The sequence below is a fragment of the Notolabrus celidotus genome, chromosome 13 (assembly GCF_009762535.1).
Source record: "Notolabrus celidotus isolate fNotCel1 chromosome 13, fNotCel1.pri, whole genome shotgun sequence".
Taxonomy (NCBI): domain Eukaryota; kingdom Metazoa; phylum Chordata; class Actinopteri; order Labriformes; family Labridae; genus Notolabrus; species Notolabrus celidotus.
Window position 1 is genome coordinate 23,835,129 of NC_048284.1, and position 20,680 is coordinate 23,855,808.

Consider the following 20,680-nt stretch of genomic DNA (forward strand, 5'->3'; position numbering starts at 1 on the left):
TTATCCCAGCAGTGTTTATGCATTTATGTAATTCTGTTGTACAGAGCTACAAGTTGCTGGAAATCAATACACATTTCAGCCTGTATAGTGAGGCTGTCGGATGCAGATGATATGCAAAATCCAAACACTGAAAATAGACCGTGACAGAATGTGCTTACAAAAAGTGCTGAGATCAAGAGAGCTACTGGATTGAGGATGAGGAATGGGATGATGCTGAGTGTATTAAGCAACATCTTCTCTCACGAGACACATGAATCTTCCTAAAACTTATTTCTCCTGCATGTAAGATATAATATAAACCCAGAAGACACAATGTTTGCTAATAAACTGGCTGGACAACAGTTTTGACTGCTAAACTGATCTCTCCATAAAGTGCCATTTGTTAGGCAATTATATTTATCTCACCAAGCAGAGAACAACTTGTGCAGAATAATAAGGTGTTGTGAGGCTCATAATACCATGCAGACACTATAATTAGTCAGCTCTTTACAGGGAGAGAGAAGTTCTGGTCCACCTGAGGGAAAAATCTCACAGTAAACAGGCATCTTGCAGGCGCCCCCTAACGTCTGTGAACGATTCCTTGATTGTAAAACCAAACTTGGCCTTGGAGGTCTGGATATTGGAAAGTGAATGGTTTGATGGTGATAAACCAACTAAGGATAGACCTAACTGTGCCTCACTAGTCAAAATATGTTATTAGATTTCAGTGTTGGTTTGTTGTCGCGTTCAGCAGCTCACAAACCCCCAAAAACTCATTCAGCTTTTCAAAGTAAGAGCAATCAGGCTCGTCTCCAACAGTCATTTGTTGGATTGTAGAGAGAAAATAGGGGATGACATTTTGAAATATGACCTCAGTGAGACTTAAGTATATTCAGTGGTTGTGTAGGAAATATCATGGAGCTCTAAATCGTTGCTTTCCAGTTGTCGGCAAAAAATCTATACGATTCAGTGGAAAGTCAAGGTCTCCTTGTGCAGACCTGACCTCTCTGTCAGTGTAACGGTTTATTGCAGTTAGATATTAATTGTGTGTGTGTGTGTGTGTGTGTGTGTGTGTGTGTGTGTGTGTGTGTGTGTGTGTGAGTGTGTGTGTTGGTGAGGAATGAGATAAGTCCAGCGAGAAACACTCACATTTAGAGGGACGCACACATCTCCTGGGAACATACACAGGTACACACACTCATGAATTATGTAATGAGCCAATATGGTATTCAGTATGTGTGTGTTTCTGTGTACCAGAAGATAGCCTTGGTAGAGTCCTGGGCGTCTGCATCTCCTGCCGTGCGTGGGAAAGCATGTGATAGCACTTGGCCATGTTGACCCAACAACTTCAAACAATTTGATCAGCTCCTCATTATCCACCACGTTGAGCAGGTAGGACGGGTGGATGAAGGGAAGACACACCACTGCCAGCAGCTCTGACAAACTCTGACAATACAAATGTAGCAGCATAGAAAAGTCTATTTCCCTATGCAGTGTGCTACCAATCATTGAACTGGGGGAGAGTATTTAAGTAGAGACTCTCCCCATGCTTCTTCCTTTCTGCACTCTCGCTTGTGTCACTTCCGGCTGGAGTGTTGGCTTCGACAGGGCGACTGTTGCGTACCTGGTGCATGCGTGTCTCGCTCTGTTGTACTGTGGTGAGATGCCGGTAGCTGCCCGGGGTCTCTCTCCCTCCCTCCTTTCTGCTGCTGCTGTAAGGTGAAAACTAACCAAGTGACGTTTCAATAGCGCTGATGCGTGACGTAACCATCAGCTGATTGGCTGCTGCTTTGTCCCGAGGTTACTTCTGGAGTTTGTGTTGTTGTCCATCTCCTGCGCTGTTTGCTGCTTATCTGGCTAACTGCTCTGCTTGCTGCTGGTCTGACTGCCAGCCAGTACTTGCTGCTTCGCCTAGCCGCCTGCACTACTGGCTGTTTGGGCCTCTGCAATTGGGCAGACAGACAATCCACACACTCTTAGTGGAATTTAATACGAGCGTGATTCAGTGGTTGGGGTATATATCCCTTTTGTTGAGTTTAATTTGTATAAGTGTACCCCTGTTGTTTGTGATTATTTTTGTTCAGTTATATTACCTGTCTATTAGTTTCTTTATTGTTTTGACCCTGTTTCATCCCCTTTTCAGCTGCTGAGGACCGGTGGTGGTGGTGGTGATTCGGGTGGCGGTACCCCCCCCTTCTGTGTGTTGTGCGCTCCCCTGGGATTTGGTTGTGTCATGTATACCTGGGTGTTTTCGGTTTGTTCGGTGGATCCCTCCCCCCTTCACTAGCCCCCTGTCCATCTGGTAAGCCTCTGCATCTGATTAGGTCCCCCCCACCTTGTGTGAATGGTGTTTTAAAATAGCTTTTAAAACGTATGTCAAAATGAAATATATATTGTTACTATTTGGAACCACGTCTCTGGCCTCTTGAGTAGCGAACCTGTGTGTCTTTAGGTGTATTTAGTGAAAAATAATTCTCTGGGTGAAACTCCAAGAGTGGCGTTGTCTTGCAACTTTAAAATCTAATTTGATTTGACAATTGTGCATAATTGGACAGATCGTGTTCCAGTGCCCCTCCACTCGCTGCAGCCACACAAACATAGAAAAAGAGAGAAAGATTTATCAGGTTAATATGAGTGATGCAAAAACAACAAAACACGCAAAAATAAAGAAACAAAAGCTGACACCAATAAAACAGATATATGTAAAACGTAAAACTGTCATCAAACAATCTTTATAGGAAAAACATGAAACAATATAAAACAAAAACATACAGAAATGTGTTCAAAGAAGAGTTGTGTTATTCCCAAACTCATTATTATCTTTACGGAACATTAACATGTTTTTTAAACTGTATAATAAAAGAAGAGGAAAGCAGCTCTCATGTTTAATAAAGCCTGGGCTGTCAGAGTGAGGAAACCTGATGGTAGTGAGACCATTACGCTGACCCTTCAGCTCAAAGTTACATGACCAAGCCACAGAGGGGGAGAGTGGGAGAGTGGGAGAGTGGGAGAGTGACATAACGACAAACCCAGAGAAACACCAATCAGAGTCAAACACGTTGACACGTCACAGCTGACAACCCGAGGCCCATTTTACTCCAGCATGTGTCCCACCTGTCTGGGATTGATGTCTTGGGACCTGAGAGGAGGGAATAAGAGACAAGGTGAGGGAGGAGAGAAGATGGACAAGAAAGAGCAAAAGACAAGTAAAAAACCCAGAAGGAGAAAAGGAGACTATAAGAAAACCGGAGGAACGGGGTGCAACGATTCCACAGCATTAAGGAAACTCATCTGTATTTCCTCTCTGTGGGCACACAAAGCTAAACTCAGTGCTGCAGATGAGACTGTCTGTATTCCTCATCCACCATCATGCATATTTAATCCAACAGGTTACTAAACTAAGAGCTTATTACACACAGAAACATGGTCATCAATGTCAGCAAAGAGGTTTAAGTCATAGGTAAACATACTGTGAGTCACTGACTCAGGAGAAACTTCTACTCCCAGTTAAAGTGTCCCTAAAGTGGGAGATTTGTCCCACTATCACTGAGAAACATCACTCTCATGCAGGTCACTTAAGCTTCAGGCTTACTGCTCTTATTTTTTTTATTACAAGCTACTTTTCTCCAGCTCTGAAGCAGCAGCATCTTGTTGTAATGGCACTGAATCATTAATGCCAGGAATCATATGAGGATACACTATTTAAAAAAAACATGTATTCAACACAAAATCCTGTTTGTGGAATTTAAATTCATTAATTTCCTGCAGACTGAGGAGAAATAAACTCTGTTCCTGTATTTTAATTCCATTTTGCTCATAAGATTTTACATTAACATGTAGGTCCTCTGAAAAAGGTCCACAGTGAAAGCTCTGACCCTGTGAGCTAAATTAAAGCTGTATTGTGGGTCAGTCTAAGCCAGGTGGTGCCCCTAGTGACACGAGGGAATAAATGTGCTGAAATCTGGAAGCACAAGTGGAAGTCTTGCTCTTATTTTAACAGCAGATGGGCACTCTTGAATAACATCTTCTTCTTCTTCTTTGCTTTAAGTCCTATATGTTTAAAGAAAAATATCCCCCAGTTATGGGTTCAATTCAGAGATAGCTCCATGATCAGTGTTCTCATCAGAAGCTTGTCTCCGCACACTGTAAACAACACACAGACCAACTCAGAGACTTTCCAAACATCTTTAAAATGTTAGTAAAACTTCTTAGAAGAGATAATACATCTGTACTCTGCAAAGGTTAAGGAGTGCTACCAGATGTAATCTACACAAACACACCACACAGGTACGAGATTGTGCATGTAAGAACAGAAAGAGACCGACAAAGAGAATTGATTCCTTGACTCCTACCAGCAAGCAGGGATTATTGTAGAAACTCTAGGACCTTGTTTATATTGTGAACCAGTATTACTGCAGTCATGTCTTCACTTGACCTTTTCTTTAGGGGGAACATTATAGAAGCTAATTTTCATTTGCATGCATTTCTACTTTTCAAGCTGTAGTAACATTATGCTGCTTATTTACCGTTGACTGATGTATCAATATTCTACATTATGCAAATTAAATGTCAGTTTAGTCAATTTAATCACCCTTGTGGACTAATCCAATTCAGGAATGCAAATCCAGTTTATGTTTCATGTGGGACCTGGAGGTTTAACATATTCATTCTTTGTGTTGTTCTTCGTAATGTTGTCTAATTCAATCCCTTGCTCTCTGCAATTGCTCTTAATGATGCATCATCTCTTTTAGCAGCAGCTTTACTACTATTGTCAGGATGTTATTTCCTGATGAACTGAGACTCAATTCTTAAGTGTAGAAATGACTTTATGTACCTGCACAGGTCCAGACTTTATTACAAATATTTCTTGAATTGAGTTCAGGGCAGATTTTTTGGTATCTCAGCATAGGTCAGTAGATGTTTGATATTTAAACAGACCACTGTCCAGGACTCATATTCGAGCCAACTCGACTTGAACTCAAGCACTAATTTCTCAGACCTGTACTAAGACTCAAGCATTGACTGCATTAGGACTCAGAAGATTGACTTTTTAAAAAATATATACATTAGGCCCAAATAACTTGTTTTGTATTTAGGGGTTACTTTGGCTCAGTGGTAGAGCCGGTTGTCTCTCAATCTGAAGGTCAGTGGCTGTCCACATGCCAAAATGTCCATGGACAAGACCCTAAACCCCAACTTACCCCAGTGTGCCACCGTCAGTTAATGCTGATTGGCTCTTTACATAGCAGCCTCTGCCATCAGTGTTTGAATGGGTGAATGTTGCATGCAATGTAAGCACTTTGAATGGTCAGAAGACTAGAGAAAGCTATACAAACACAGTCCATTTACCATTTAGATCACGGGCTGTCACGTGTTCAACTGCATGTGTGTTCACGTGTCATCTTGTTCAGCTACAGCTCCTGATGCCTAAAGAGGTGCTACAAATTGTGCAATTTGCTTCCAAGCACTTCACAATACTTATATGATTTGGGTGAACTGGTCCTTTAAATACAGCGCATCAGAGTGATGTTGTAATTGAAATTAGAGGAGATTATTTCAGTGTCCTGTCTTCTCCTCAGGCTGAGAGCAGCAGCAGCACTCAAGGCTCAGCTGCAGTGTTCACACAGGACCGACTCATGTAATGGGCTTTAACACTTCTCTCTACCAGCTCACAGTCACAACACTCTGTGACTCACACAATGAGAAAACTCCTGGGCTCACACACACACAGACAAACAGCATAAAAGTGCGAGTCAGGGCTGCTTAGGAGTGCGTACATTTTGAAGCAGCATTTTATCCTTCAGGTATCATGGGGGTTGAAGTGGCAAGTTGTATGAACACAGTGTAGAAGAGGCCTGAGTACTTAAGGTGAGTGTTAGCAGTGCTGGAGATCATTTTAAAAAATCCCTTTAAAATGTGTATAACTACTTTGACATTTTAAGATGCTTGTATTTGGCCTTATTCCAATCAAGCTTTTTATCTTTTTCTTGTGAATTGGTGTTAGTCTGTGAAACTGTGTATTTCAGTGTGTGAGAGAAGAGGATGATTGACCAAGGAAAAAAAACGTGTCATCCATTCCTCAGTGTTACACCTCCACTTGCTCCGTGCATGAGGGTGGACTGCTTGGATTGTTCACAAGAATTATGTCCTCGAAATCCACCGCTGCAGGCAGCAGAACTTGCAGATAAACATCACATTAATTTAAACATAAATGCATGTGGACAGCAATGAGCCAATGACTTATATCTTAATTTAAGCTGAACTGAAAAAAGGTACCCAAGCTGCACACAGAAGGCTGTAACACAATGACAGACAGACCTTTGACTCTCTTTGCTCCTCTCTGACAGAGCCTGAGGCACTCACGACCAAAATGTTTACCATCTCTGCCTTCATGTGCTCTGTTTTACATCACTGTCATTCATTTATTTTGTTCCCTTTTAACTGCTGTTCTATTCTCACGCAGCTCACATTTCCAATAGGTCAAGTCAACCCGTGCCTTAAAAAAGTGCAATTAAATTAAACCAGAGAAGTCAAACAGAATTTAAAATTATTACAAAAAAATCAGTAAGCTATTCTCTGATGAGAAGATTTATAATTATGGATGTATGTTGTGATAAATGACAGCGTTGTGATAATAAATCAAAGTAGTTTTACAACAAATTAACCAAATAATGAGAATTCACTCTATCAAACTCTCAAATTAAATTAGACAAATTAGACATTAGTCTCCTCCAAAGTCACTTCAGTCTCTCAGACAGCTGCTTTGCTGCTGTCGAGGTCAAAGTCAACTCTGTGTCTCTTTTTTTTTCAGAGTGGAGCTGTCATGGAGAAGAGCAGTCAGATACATACGAGGCTCTGTGACTCCTCTACCTCTGTTCTCTCTCTGCTCTTCCTCGCTCCATTCACATTCATGAACAGGTGTATCAGCAGTGAGTTTAGCAGCTGATGAGCAGCTCTCTGCCCTCTGATGAGCTTCACAGTGGAGGCAGCATGGCCGCAGGGCAGAGAGGAAAACTTCACTGAGGCACTCTGGCTGCAGTTAGAGACTGTCTGTGTCTTTCTGTTTGCCTTATGAATACTTGAGTGTGTTTGCCATGCAAATAAACACACTATTCACACAAACATGGTGTCAAAACATCTAGGTGCAGGTAACTCAATCAAGCCAAAAACATCTGGAAGGATGTGAGGTAAGGATGAGGACATTAGTGAATTCTAGCATTTCGTCTTCAAAAAACAAGACAGAAAAAAAAAATCAGGGAGACTTAAAATAGTTCTACTTACACATGTACACACTTTGAGACACTTAGAAGCTTTTCATCTGAAACACACACACATACAGACAAGCTCCCAGACGAAAGAAACAGGCACAAAGACTAAAACAAATATGAAGTATGAAGGGCAGAACATTTCAGGAACCCTTGGATCCACATCAGATTAAAATATCAGTGATGGGTGGTGTTAACTTGTAGAAGTGGAGGTTCAAAAAGCTGTCTCTCTATATTGTGCTGCTTTTGTCCTTCTGAAATTTACTTTTCATTACACTACCTGCGTTTCATTAACACATGAAAAGGATGATTTGCAACAAATTACCACTGAAAGCGTAAAATGTTTGATATTTTTGTTTTCACTCTTTAGTCAATTTTAAAACAACCCCCATCATGGAACATTTTCTCTTTTCATTAAAGTGAGAATATGGTGAAATCCCCCAGATTAAAAAGCATCTAAAAGAAATGTGGACCGAAAAAAAGAGACTCTGTTGATGTATTATTTATACTCAAATCAGATATCAAGCTAGGTGTGCACTTAGTCACTCTTCTGCCCAACCACTGAATGTGGAAAAACTGGTTTTATCCATGACACCCATCATTGCTGAAATACAGGAGTTGGTCTTTATCGTCATGGAAGAGGTCTGAGTTCACTCCAGAATAAACAGATATTCAATTCACCCAGATTGAAACACAGCCCTGTATTTGGCAGGAATATGTTATCTTTTAGCGCCTACTTTCTCCTGACTGACACTGGGAGCTCAACTCTGAATTTAATAAGCAGATGAAATTACACAGGATGAAGACACATGCCAAATAAGATGCTATTCAGAGACTCGCTTTGGTAGCAGCTTTTTCGTCTTTTTTGCATCAAAGAATATAAATGAGCAGAAATAAAATGACGTGGTTATTAAACATGCTGAATACAGAACAGGAAAAACACAATAATAGATCCAGTTTTCAACATATGTTATATTTGGACGAGATGCACACAGGCATCACAGATATTAAGCTGTATGTACACATGCACACACATCTGCTGGGAACGGCCTCCACTTCATTTGTCTCTTTTCTTTCTCCACCTCTGCTGCCTGTCCGTCGGTCAGATCGGTTTAAATTCCCATCACTATTGGGGACTATTTAGCGACTTACCAATATGTCTCTCTCCTCCAATCAGCCCCACAGTGTATAATCTGTTTACACAGAGAGTAGAGAAAGTGAGAGGAGCATAGAGAACTCAGCCTGTCAGCAACAATGGCCGCCTCCCTCAGAGTCGCGCACACACACCTCAATGCCCGATGGAAGGATAATTATGCATCCCCAGAACAACTCATCGACACCAAAGCAGCCTTGGATCATTAGGGTGCTCGGATGTGGTTTCCAGTAACCAATCAGCTCTATGTAATTTGTTATAGGTAAAAGGTCTGCATAAAGTCTCTATGAAATGTGCAGATGTGACAGCAAATTAAACGTTGCTCTACATTCGGTGTCAATCTTTCTTTTTTTTAACGGGACCGGACATCTTTGAGGGCTAGCAGCTAGCCTACTTAGTCAATCACGGACTGTATGCTTTGCTGCATACGTTCACACTCTGCCATGCACCTACTGGCATTGGGCTGCACATAAATTTCAACAAAAAAGTCGCCTTCAAAATAAAAGTATGCAGGTTAGTATGCTAATTTACTGTATGTTTTCTTTCTGATTCTGATTACACATTAACCTCTCGCGTGCCTGTCAGTGACAGCCAATGGGCTGGATGTGGCCAGGGGGCCGTAAAATGCCCAGGCCTGCTCTAGACCAAGAGTAATGTGTATGAACACACAGACACACAGACAAGGAAGATAAAGAACAGCACCAGCAGACCACAGTGGATAAAATACAAGAGCAGGCTCAAGGGAAGAAAATATAAACATGTAGAGCCCTGAGAGAATTTGTTGGCCTGCTGCAACACTGTGAAAGAATGTCATGCAATGTTGTTTTCAAGTTTGTTTTCATAGATAAATACATAAATAAGGAGGAGGGGTTATTTCTGGACTCAGCTGGTGCAGTGAACTCCTGTCCATCTGATCAGAGACAGAAGGTGAGTCATTAAATTGCGTGTGTTGTTCAGGTGTTGCTTTCAGCAATGAAGAGATAATTCTGAAGACTTTAACTTCTTAATTCATAAATAACTGCTTTTGGGAACTGAGGCAAAATGTTTTTAAGGATACAAACCTGCCTGCTCAAAAGCCTCTTTTCCACAGGTCAAGCCTATGCCTTAATTTTTGGGATTAGATTTTTTATCAAAGTGCCAAAGAGGCGAGATGCCAACATGGGTTTCTGTTTTGTTTTTTTTTTTATTAGAAGTTTTCCAAATTCAATTATAAAAGTAGTCTGGGCCCCATCACAGAGCAAACACGCTGCTCTAACATTATGCAAAACATCACCGTCAAACTCAGCTCAGGGTTCAGCAATTCATTCACCTCACAAGAGATGACACTGTCACTGTGCAGAAACACGAGAGCACTGATGCAGAACGACACACGCAGCCATGCATATGCAGGAGCAAAATAAACACGCAAATGTACCAACATACACAAAACACACACACACACTTTTATTTTCGGCAAAACAAAGTCACAGGACAATAATCCAATCAAAAATTTTGTGTTTATATGAAGTGGATGGTACGCAGAGATAACGTATTTAATGCTTTGAGGGGATTTGTTATGAACTGAGTGGGTGTGAAACACTTTTTTATCCTCTTGTTTAGCTGAAATAGCTCAGTCATGGAAATATATTTCTGATGATAACTTTCGTATTAATTACTGCTGAGTACTGCTACATGATAAACCTCAGTGGATAAACAAGCTATGCCTGTGTGAAAATAGTCACTTGAATAAGGGTATTCTGTATAAATATGGGTGAAACCTTTTAAAGAGTATAGGAACAAACTACGTTTCATTTTTCTTTCTTGAAGTTGAACATTGAAAGAACATTTCTGTCAGGTTTTGTTGAACCACATCAGCAGTCACTGAGAATGAGATCTGACCTGAAGCCACAACATCAGGTCAACAACAAATATCAAGCTTGCCTTCTAGTCAGGTAACTTGTACACTCTGGCATTTCATCATTTTCAGTCTGAGTTTTCACCAGGCTGGAGCCTTTATACCCTTAGGCAGTTGAAGCAAACGCTCATACACTGCAAAAAACAAAACAAAGCAAGTGTGAATGTCTTATTTTTGTAAAAATATATATATCTTATTCAACTTGATATAAGGCACATTCACATGAAAAGTCCCAAAGATTGTTGTATTTTGAGCAAAAAGTAAGGCATAAATTGCTTGGAATGAGTAAAGAAAAACCTCTGTCTAAGGGGTAGGGATGTTTCTTGGAATAAGAATGTCTTAATTTATAAGTAAGTTGTTCTCATTACAAGCAAACCAGCCCTTAGTTTTTAACTTGAAATAAGTATTTTTTTTTAACTTGTAGGATGAATGAGGCTCATATTGAGTCTTGTGAGATATATTAGACAAAAACACTTCCTTAGCCTTGAGTTTTTGCAGTGTATGTTGTAGATAATCAGGTTGTTCTTTCACCTCTTCAGTTATGAGTTTGGTTTGTGTACATTCTGCACATGGAGGATACCAACTTGGGCCACCTCCATACCAAGTTGACCCTTTGAAGAAAACAACAACAAAAGAGTTGTCATGTCAGCAGTGCACTGTGAGATAAATGTCAGATCTCCCCTGAAGACAATGGGCCTGATCTACTAAGATCCCAAATAACGAGCACTAAATTGCGTGTGCAAACAAAACAATTGCACGTGCTATTTCTGGGCGTGTTACCGGTGATCTACTATGATTGCGTGTGCAATTTATAACAGGTGCAAAAGTGGTGCGGATCGCCCTTAGATGAGGATTTAGCGTGTGCTACAGGCCGTCACCATGGAGAGTTTGGGAGAGCCGAGTGGCCGAAACGAAAAATGAAGTTTGAAGCCATGGAGTTGGAGGTCTTGGTGGAGGAGGCAAATAAGCATACTGGTGAACTCCAGCAGAGACATCTCAGCATTGCAAAAAGAAAAGTGATTTGGGAGAATGGAAAAAAATCGTGATTTCATTATTTGAAAAGTGTTTCAGTAAGTTGTCCGTCATGACCTTAAAAGATATATTTTTTCTTAAATGGAGAATCTTCATCAGATGTCTGACAGTCCCAGCCTTACTCCTCAAATCCGCTCAGACCAGAAAACACCTCAGCAGTGCCCCGCAGACATCCAGATTGTTATGATGACATTGATCAGGAGTTGCTGCAGCAATAAAGAAACCAGACGGATGGGTTACAAGCCATTGCACAGGAGGTGGCTGTGTGCAATGTGGTGCGCTCCCTCCGCCGTGACACTCGGACCATCGTTGCGCACATGAGGCAGCTGGTCAGTTTTTCCATAGGAGATATGGCATGGCTCCTTTTTGTGACTGGCTCCAAATAAGCCCTTAATTAGGTCATCCTGCAGCTCAAAATGGCATTGCTGGACAGCTGATATGTCTCGACAATTTAAATTTTTGACAGTCCAAATATGTTGACATGCGCATGGAAGATTCTCTCTCTCTATTTTGCTCATTTGACATTATTTATTTGCTCGATGCACCCGGTTAGTACATCAGCATTGCACTTGTTTTTGTACATGCAAACCTTAGTAGATCAGGCCCTGTTTGTTCACTGGGTAACTTTGTGAAAGTCACTGCAGCTCGAGTAGAAAGGTTAGTGGTTGGGTTAGCTTGTATTTGGGCATCTTCTCAGCAGATTGCACACCTGAGATGAGCTCCCAGAGCCTGAGTTGAAGTCAGGTGAGTAATCTTTGCTTTTTATTAAATTTGTTTTTTCCTTTCTTTTTATTTCTCCTCTTTTCAAACTGAATTTCTTCAAACAATCCATCAGATGGCAAGCCTTTTTCATACTGCACTAAAGCAAACATGTCTTAACATGCTAAGTATGTTGCTCCACATCTCTGAGGAATAATGAGTTTGAGAAATGAAATTCTTGCCAATGTCCTGTCATTAGTATTTAATGTTCCCTCATTAGTATGTGTATATTCTCTGCATTCATTTACAAGCTTGAAGTAAATCTATTCAGTCAGATAAGCAAACAAATATGAACATTAGCTGGATAACGCCACTAAACTTCCTCTGGATGTGTCTGCTGAGATGTTGATTGGCTTCTGTTTTAGATACTGATTTCTCTCTCTGTTTCAATTATACTTTTCATTAGAGAGTGTGGTAGGGTGACCCAGCCGTGAGGCGATCATCCAGCGGAGCAGTGACCAGAAATGAGGCTTCAAACTTAGTATCAAAGTTTACACACAAAGTTTATTCATGCAGCATGAGAGAGAAGTTACAGCATACTCAAGAGCATCTGAAGTTCTCCGCTGAATGACAGAGATGCTCAATACTTTATAGTTCTTCAAACATAAGGGAGGAAAAAGGGAGAGGGGAAACATGTGTACGTGTGACCTTAATACGGTTGTTCATACGTAAGGAAAAACAGAAGAAAGGGGAAAAAAAAGGGGGGGAAACAGGTGTGAGTGAGTTGCAATCAAGGGTGAGCAAAGGGTCTTGTCAGGTGAACATCGTACCCTGGAAACAACAGAGACATTACCTCAGTCTAGTGGTTTACAAAAAGCACACGTCTGCACATATCCTATTCATCTTACGACATTTGTGGTTATCAAAAGCACATATCAACAATTCTTAAAAGCGTACGTCGGCTCTTTTATCTAACACAAAGCATTTGGCATAGTTACCAAAAATCCCCTTCGCTTACATTCAACTGCAATATGAGGCTAGGGTTGGTTCTCTGATCTTTGCAATACAACTTATAAATAGATGAATTTTACCACCTCTGATCTGAACCTACATTGAATCTTGCAGAAGCTGGGGCTCTGACCTCAGTCTCACCTTTATTCAGAGATCTGCACAGATCTCTGGCCTTATGCCTTACTATTTGCTGGTTTCTTTAATAAAACATATAAAATGGAAAACATATGAATATAATTGTTAAAAGAAGAATACATGAGCATAATAAGAAAAACATGATTATATTTAAGGAAAATGCATGATTATAATAGAGGATATTAATCAAGATTCCACAAGAGAAACATCCTCTATTGACTACTTCCTGCTACCATCAGCTGAGTTTACACTCCTTCTCATTGATAATGCATTAGCACATACTTCATGGCTGATGTGAAGAATAACACATCGACATGAGACTCATAATTAATCTGTCAGATCATTTAGCTCCTGACACAAAGTGTTTGAGATTCTGAACCATTTAAGGTGGAACATCCTTTCACTTTAACACTACTGTACGCACAAATCAATCTGCTCCAACAGGACTGAGGGCAGTGGACACTCCATGACGGAAAATGGGATTGTTCCAGTCTCAGGACTCTTCTGAGTACTCAATACATGATAAAGCTTATTAGTGATGCATCATAGTATTAAACCAGACTACATACAGCCCTGTAACATTGTGTTAGTACCTCTTCATCAGCACCATTTGTCTTTTCTAATAGTGTTTATTTAAATTGATTTGAAGAGGGATGTGATTCAGCACCATCGTACCAAAGGGACGTTGTTAACATATCATCTTTGGTTGGCATATATGTGAATATTATTAATGTCAATTTTTATTTTATAAGGCTTGTAGTGGAAGTTTTTGTGTTATTGCTGAAGCTTATATTTCATCTTTTTTATCTGTTGCTTTTTGTTAAGCACTTTTTCTCTGCCCTCTGGCTAAGATCCATTCAAACACTCAGTATTCAAGCTTTCAGATGACTTTAATACTTTTGTTTGTTCAAACAACATTTTGCTGATAATATTGATGTATTTTTACACAATCACAATAACCAATGCAGGGATAATTGTTTTAGAGTATTTTCATCAGTCCTTACTTTAACTGACCCTACTTCCATCTTCACTAAAATAGACTTAAATGTATAAAGGTTCCATTTGATAAACAGTCTCCTGTAAGAGGATAAGGCTTCTGTTGAATTGCTTATACATATACTTTGCAATTAAGATTCCCTCATATGACCATTTTGTTTCAATGTTCTCTTCAATGTAATAATAAAAACATGTTTTTATTTGTCTGTCAATTTGTACTGTGCTATAAGGAAATAAAATGGAATGTTTTGTATACAAAAGTCAGCAGAAAGAACCTGGCCTTGACCTAACCACGACATGCTAAAACAATACTGATGCATGACTGCTCTCCTTTGCTTTAAATTGTTGCAATTGTTGCTAGTTTTAAAGATTCGGTTATATTTATTGAAATAAATATAATGTACTTTATCCACTTTATTCATCCAGGTTGAGAGATGAATCTCTGGACCTTGAGCGCAAGCAGCTAAACCGGTGTAGCTGATCATTTGAATAAAGACATGTATGGAATGTCCCAAGTATTTATTGCTCTTTTTACTCAACAAGCTAGCTCAAACTCTGCACATAAAGTTGAATACTTACTGTGAAGGTAATAAAGCAAAAGAGACAGTCTGATTAAGTATTCAAATATAACCAGCATATCAAACTGGCTCCATCTGTCACAGGCAAATGAGCAATCTGGGATGACTGGACTGATTCTGTTCCTGTTCTATCCTGCTACTTCTTTATCCATCTTTCCACCACCACTTTAATAAAAAACAAATCAACCATGCGGAAAAATAACAAGCTATTAGACAACTTTTTAACAACTCTAGCATCAATGGAGGACAAAAACAAGGAGAGGGGAAGAGAGCAAAGTAAGCAAAGAGTAGAACAGGAGGTGGGTTCAGAGAAGAAGGGGGACACAGAGAATACAATATAAAAAAAGAGAAAGAAGATGAGTAAAGGGAGGAGGAAAGGCAGAGGGTATATGTGGGTATGAGTAGCAGGTGGATGTTAGCACGGGAGTGGAGAGGAGGAAACTGACAATTGCAGTGAGGAAGAGAGGGAGAAGAAGCGAGGGAGATTATAGATGGAAGGTGTCACAGATGATGTGCCTCCTCTAGTGGGGCAGAGAGCCCAGCAGCCGCTCCTCAGTTGTGTCTGTAATTATACATAAGAGCCGAGGCTGTCAGACGCACTCCTGCCACAGAGCTTTATCTAGAAAATCATGATGATTAATGAAGGCACTGTTGAACATGGAGGATGGATGAGGAGTGTTCAATCTCAATGAACTGTCCATTGTCCCTGTTTTAGCTGTGAGGGGATATAATGTATGGGGCTGCTGGAGGGGCTTCCCATCTTTTATAATACAATGGCCCGGGAGACAAAGAAGGAGGACAACCAGATTTACTTCCTCTGCTTGTGACACACCTACACTGACTCACTCTCACTCTCCTATCCCCCTTTTTTTTTGCACAGCTGGAGCTGCTCTAGAAACGCTCAAGACATTTCAATGGAGGTAGTTTATTTAAAAGTTTAAAGAGATTCCTGCACACATTGCTGTTATAAAGAGATTAATGTACCATGTCAATGATATGCTCATAAGCTTATGCTCATACTCATAACCATATCACAACGGTGCTGTGGATAATTTTTTAAGAGAATACCCTACGCACATAGTGAGTCCACTGTGATTGGAATAATTTCCAACCTTATTAATAATTTACAACATCCACAGCTCTTATGAATTCAATTTACACTTCTAATAAGATACGTCGAGTTCAGGAGAGAGATTGAAAATATTATTGAAAACCCATGCATTTTGAAATCAAAGTTAAGCCTGTTTTGGAATCTTAATAACCAGAGTTGAGCTTTAGCTAATCCTGGTGTGGACAGCTTTAATATAATCACCCCACACACACCACTGTGACTTTCATTAATTTACCACGGTTTATTCTGCCGACACTGATCCGGTCGGCTTGTTGGGATTGAACTATTTAGAAAACAAAAACCTAAAACTGTCACAGCACAATCAGTATTTTATTTGTTGTGTTGAAAGTATTTCTGTGTAATCTGTAGTAAGGATGAAGATCCTCTGAACTATCACAAAGTGTCTGTTTTTTAACAGCTGGTTTAAACAGCCTGTCTGTTGACTCAAGTTAATATATGTATTCTTACTGATATCATTATACTGACAAGACAAGGTGAGAGATATGCAGTCTGTACATGTTTAAAATTTAACAGGTCAAATCCATAGACTGTATAAAATATGGACGTAGTATCCATGACGTCACCCATCTGTTTCTGAAGCGCTGTTTGAGGCCAATTGTCGGCAGCAGCCATATTGCTGCTGTGGAGCCAGTGTGAGGAGTTTGAGCCTCCTAGCCAACAGCTGCAGCGTTCCCGAAGTCAGCTGTGCCTCTCATTGGAAGACTCGTAATCTCAATATCTTCGAAATTGCCGCGCTAGAAAAAAATTCACCCCCCTCACAGTGAGAGCAGATCAAGAAATTAGCTATCCAGACTACACTCGTCTTTTGTACCAGGCTGTAAACATGTTTATTTCTGCTTTAAAGATCGTTTTTTTCCCATTCATGTGTATGTGACTTCCGGTACTTCCGGATCCAGCCTCAAGCCGATCCTCGATGAACTGCAGCTTTTAACACTTCTGCATTGGACTCATATTTTTAGACCGGAGGTTGCTGCTTGGTCAAATCCTGTATCTTCATGAAGTAAGCAGGTAAACAAAGTTGCTTGTAGACTTGTTAATGATCTTTGATAAGATGTGATACGTGACAAAAAGAGGCAGACACCTCAAATGAATAACACACATCTTTACCTGACAGTCACTGTCTTATCCATAATGTCACCAACTGTTTCCTTATGTCGTGCAACTAACACAGCTACAATGTGCTAAAGTGTTTTTTGGAAGGCTGATGAGCTGGGTGTCGCTGGATGTCTATGACAGCTGATGTTCACACGTGTCCCTCTCTTGTAACACTGTCTTTAGTGTGTGTGTATTTTTGCTTTTACATCTGCCATTGTTTGTATGTTAGCGAGAGAAACAAGGATTGGACAGATGACAGCCGATGAGGTGAAAGTAAATGTTTGCCACAAACAGAGGAGAGGATGTGTCTGCACATGCTCAAGGCAGCAGCAGGTGGTCTGAATGATCTGTCTTTGGCCTCAAACTTAGTAAAACTTTTCAACATATTCTGTGGCTGAGCTAGATGCTAAGACAAAAAATTAAATTAACAACATCATGTGAAAAGCTGCTACAGCTAACAGCAGTAACCTTTCAAACAGAGACATGGACCTTATTAAATAATAACTTACATTTGGTATTGATGTGTTTTTCTGTCCGAGCTCTCTTTAGAAGTTGTATCGTGTTTGCAGTGAGCTGCTCTTCCTCTGCTGACCTCTGCAAGAGCTTCTCCTCGCTGAAATGCATCAAGACTGCCATCGATTTTAATGACTAGCTCAATAGACACACACTGATTCAGCCTTAAGAATCTCTTTCTATCTCTTATGTTCACCTTCCCTATTCTTCTCTTTCTCATTGTACTCGATTATTTTCTTTTTCAAACAACAGTGCCATTCAACCTGTATTACCTCTTTTCACAAAATGTGCTGACAGCTGTGATCGCTGCAGCTCGGGCTACAGATGTGGGGTGATTGCTTAAGAGTTTGAAAGCTCGACCAGATTTTGTTTTCTCCAGCAAAATTAAGACAATATAAGACTGTGGGAGGAGTGAGAGGTTTGACAGATATTAACAATTAAAAAGAAGGTGTGGGGTTTTATTTGACAGATATGACAAAGAAGCCCTGCTGTGGATGGAGGAAGGGCTGCAGATCACAGTAAGGTCACTGAAGAATCTCAGAGGAGCTGATGAAGCTGCCTTCAAGCTGCTCTCTGTGAATCTAAAAAAACATGCACTTTTACATATGGCATTCCCCAGACACATGCAAACACACTATATTCTGTAAAGACAAACATAGAAAAAAGCCTTGACAGATACACACAAACATACACACACAGAGGAGCACACCGTTGTTGATGTGCCCACTGATGCAGAGTGAAGATAAATTGCTTCTTAAATTGCTTCTTTTGAAGGCAAAGCCAAATCAAACACAGAGTCTGATTTCTGTGCCTGTGCTGTTTGGCTTTCAGGCTACGAGGCTTACATCTGACACAACATTCAAAAAGTCACACCCAAGAAACTGGACAAGTTTGCAACTGTACCCACTTACACACCAAGCTGCCCATTGTTGAGCTCTGTCAGATCCTTCAAGATCCTGGTCTTTGATGTCAAAACGCCAGAAAAAAACTCCTCTGCATGTCATTGTGTCTACTGGCTCAAGCTTTTCTGAATCTAAGTTGCGGCTTTAGTGTTCACTGACATATCATCACTTTATAAAAGCTTTTAACTTGACAAGCACAACCATATCTGAATGTTAGTTTTTCTTCAATTACATGTCACACAGAAAGGTGAACAAATTCTTCACGGCACCACTAAAATGAGTGGATATTTCCATTTTTGTCAGGATGTATTTACTGTATGCAGGGGGTGTGAATAACACCTCTTCTTGTAGCAGCTGGGTTGATATTTGAATTTCTGGGGGTTGTCTGACCCAGCTGCTTGATACATTTGGAGCCGGGGGGGTCTCATCTGTGGCTGACCGAACAGCTAACCCAGCTGCTGTGTTGTACAAAAACTACCCAAATCCCTGGAAATAACCCCATAATATGACTCAACAGGATCATCCCAGCATCAGGGAAGAACAAATAACCCAGCAGTTTTTAGACCAAGAAATCTGTTCAATTATCCATTTCCAATTTTACCTGCCGCTCCCATTGTAATTACTTTTCTGCAAATTGCACGTTCATTTGGACACATCTTATTGATCAAAATGAATCAGGAAACAAAAACAAATCAATTAAAAGCTTCATTAAATGTGAAAATTGGTTGAGGATTGTGGACATGTATTTCTGGCACCATGCATGATAAACTCCCAAGGTCAAATCAAACACCAATTTACAGCTCACAGTCTCAGACAGCTCTGAAGCACCTTCACAAACAGATAAACTTATTTCAGTTCAAAGAGAAAGGAGGGCAGAGCCTGAATGCTCGTCCTGCCTCATGGGCTTTTCAAACTAGAGCAGTGAAAAGAAAAACCTGATACACTTTTAAACAATTTCAGATAGCTACAGTGCAGGTGCTGCTTTTGTATAGAGGTTTAAGGTCAGAAAAATGTTGTTCTTTCTGAAGCATCCACCTTACAAGATCTGTATCAGAGGTTGTTTTAGGTGCACCTCTGTTCTCTGAGACCTTGGAGCAACTCTGAATGGAATTGGCCCTGCTTGTATTTTAACAGTCCCTTGCTTTAGTGTTTGCTGTCTTGTGTATGACTGCTGGCATCTGAAACTGCTCCAGTACACAGAAAGAGAGGGGACTTTATGTTTCATCCAGCACGGCCTCACATAAAGTGAGGTCACAAGGAGAGCTTAGTACATTGATTTAACACTGTCCAGCTCTCAGGTTGGATTCTCTTCAGAGCTCAGGTTCTCGTCTGAAAATATCTGCTTTGATTCAACTTTAAAAGAGAGTCGTGACAGGTTTCATATCAGGGAAAAAGTGAGTATGAAACTTTAGTATTCTGCACAAGAGACTGATTAATACAATTTTGTAAGCTCCAGATGAAGAGTTGGTAGATGATCAAATAAAGACAGAAAACAGCATGAAAGGCAAATTCCAGCTTCCTCCACACCACAACTACAAGTTTTTGGTTGACTGTGCACGTTACATCAAAACATAATAACTTCAGTCATGAATAGATCTGGGCTCATGATCAACAGAATAATAAAAGTATGTGAATACAGATCCATCCATCCATCCATCTTTTTCCACATATCCGGGTTGTGGGGGCAGCAGTCTCAGCAGAGAAGCCCAGACAATCTCTCCCCGGCCCCTTCCATCAGCTCTTCTGGGAGGATCCTGAGGCGTTCCCAGGCCAGCTGGAGACATAGTCCGCCAGGTGTCCTGGGTCTTCCCCGTGGCCTCCTTCCAGTCGGACATCCCCGAAACACCTCTCCAGGGAGACATCCGGGAGGCATCCTGACCAGATGCCCATACCATCTCATCTGGCTCCTCTCGATCCGGAGGAGCAACGGCTCTATTTTGAGCCTCTCCTGCACATCTGAGCTCCTAACTCTATCTCCAAGGCTGAGCCCAGACACCCTGCGGAGAAAGCTAATTTCGGCCACTTGTATTCGCAATCTTGATCTTTCAGTCACTATCCACAGCTCGTGACTATAGGTGAGGGTTGGAACGTAGATTGACCAGTAAATTGAGAGCTTTGCGTTCTGGCTCAGCTCTCTCTTCACCACAACAGACCGGTACAGCGCCTGCGTCACTGCAGATGCCGCCCCGATCCGTCTGTCAATCTCGCGCTCCCTCTTCCCCTCACTCATGAACAAGACCCCAATATACTTCAACTCCTCCGCTTGGGGCAAAGACTCTCCTCCAACTCGGAGAGG

General features: G+C 40.8%; 1 long non-coding RNA gene across 1 annotated transcript in view; it reads right to left on the bottom strand.

The window, feature by feature from the left end:
• Positions 1-2,779: 2,779 nt before the first annotated feature.
• LOC117824359 overlaps positions 2,780-20,680 on the bottom strand; it is a 64,596-nt gene continuing 46,695 nt past the window's right edge. The window contains exon 4 of the long non-coding RNA XR_004633571.1: positions 2,780-3,118. This is a non-coding gene — a long non-coding RNA (uncharacterized LOC117824359). The remainder of the gene's footprint in view (positions 3,119-20,680) is intronic.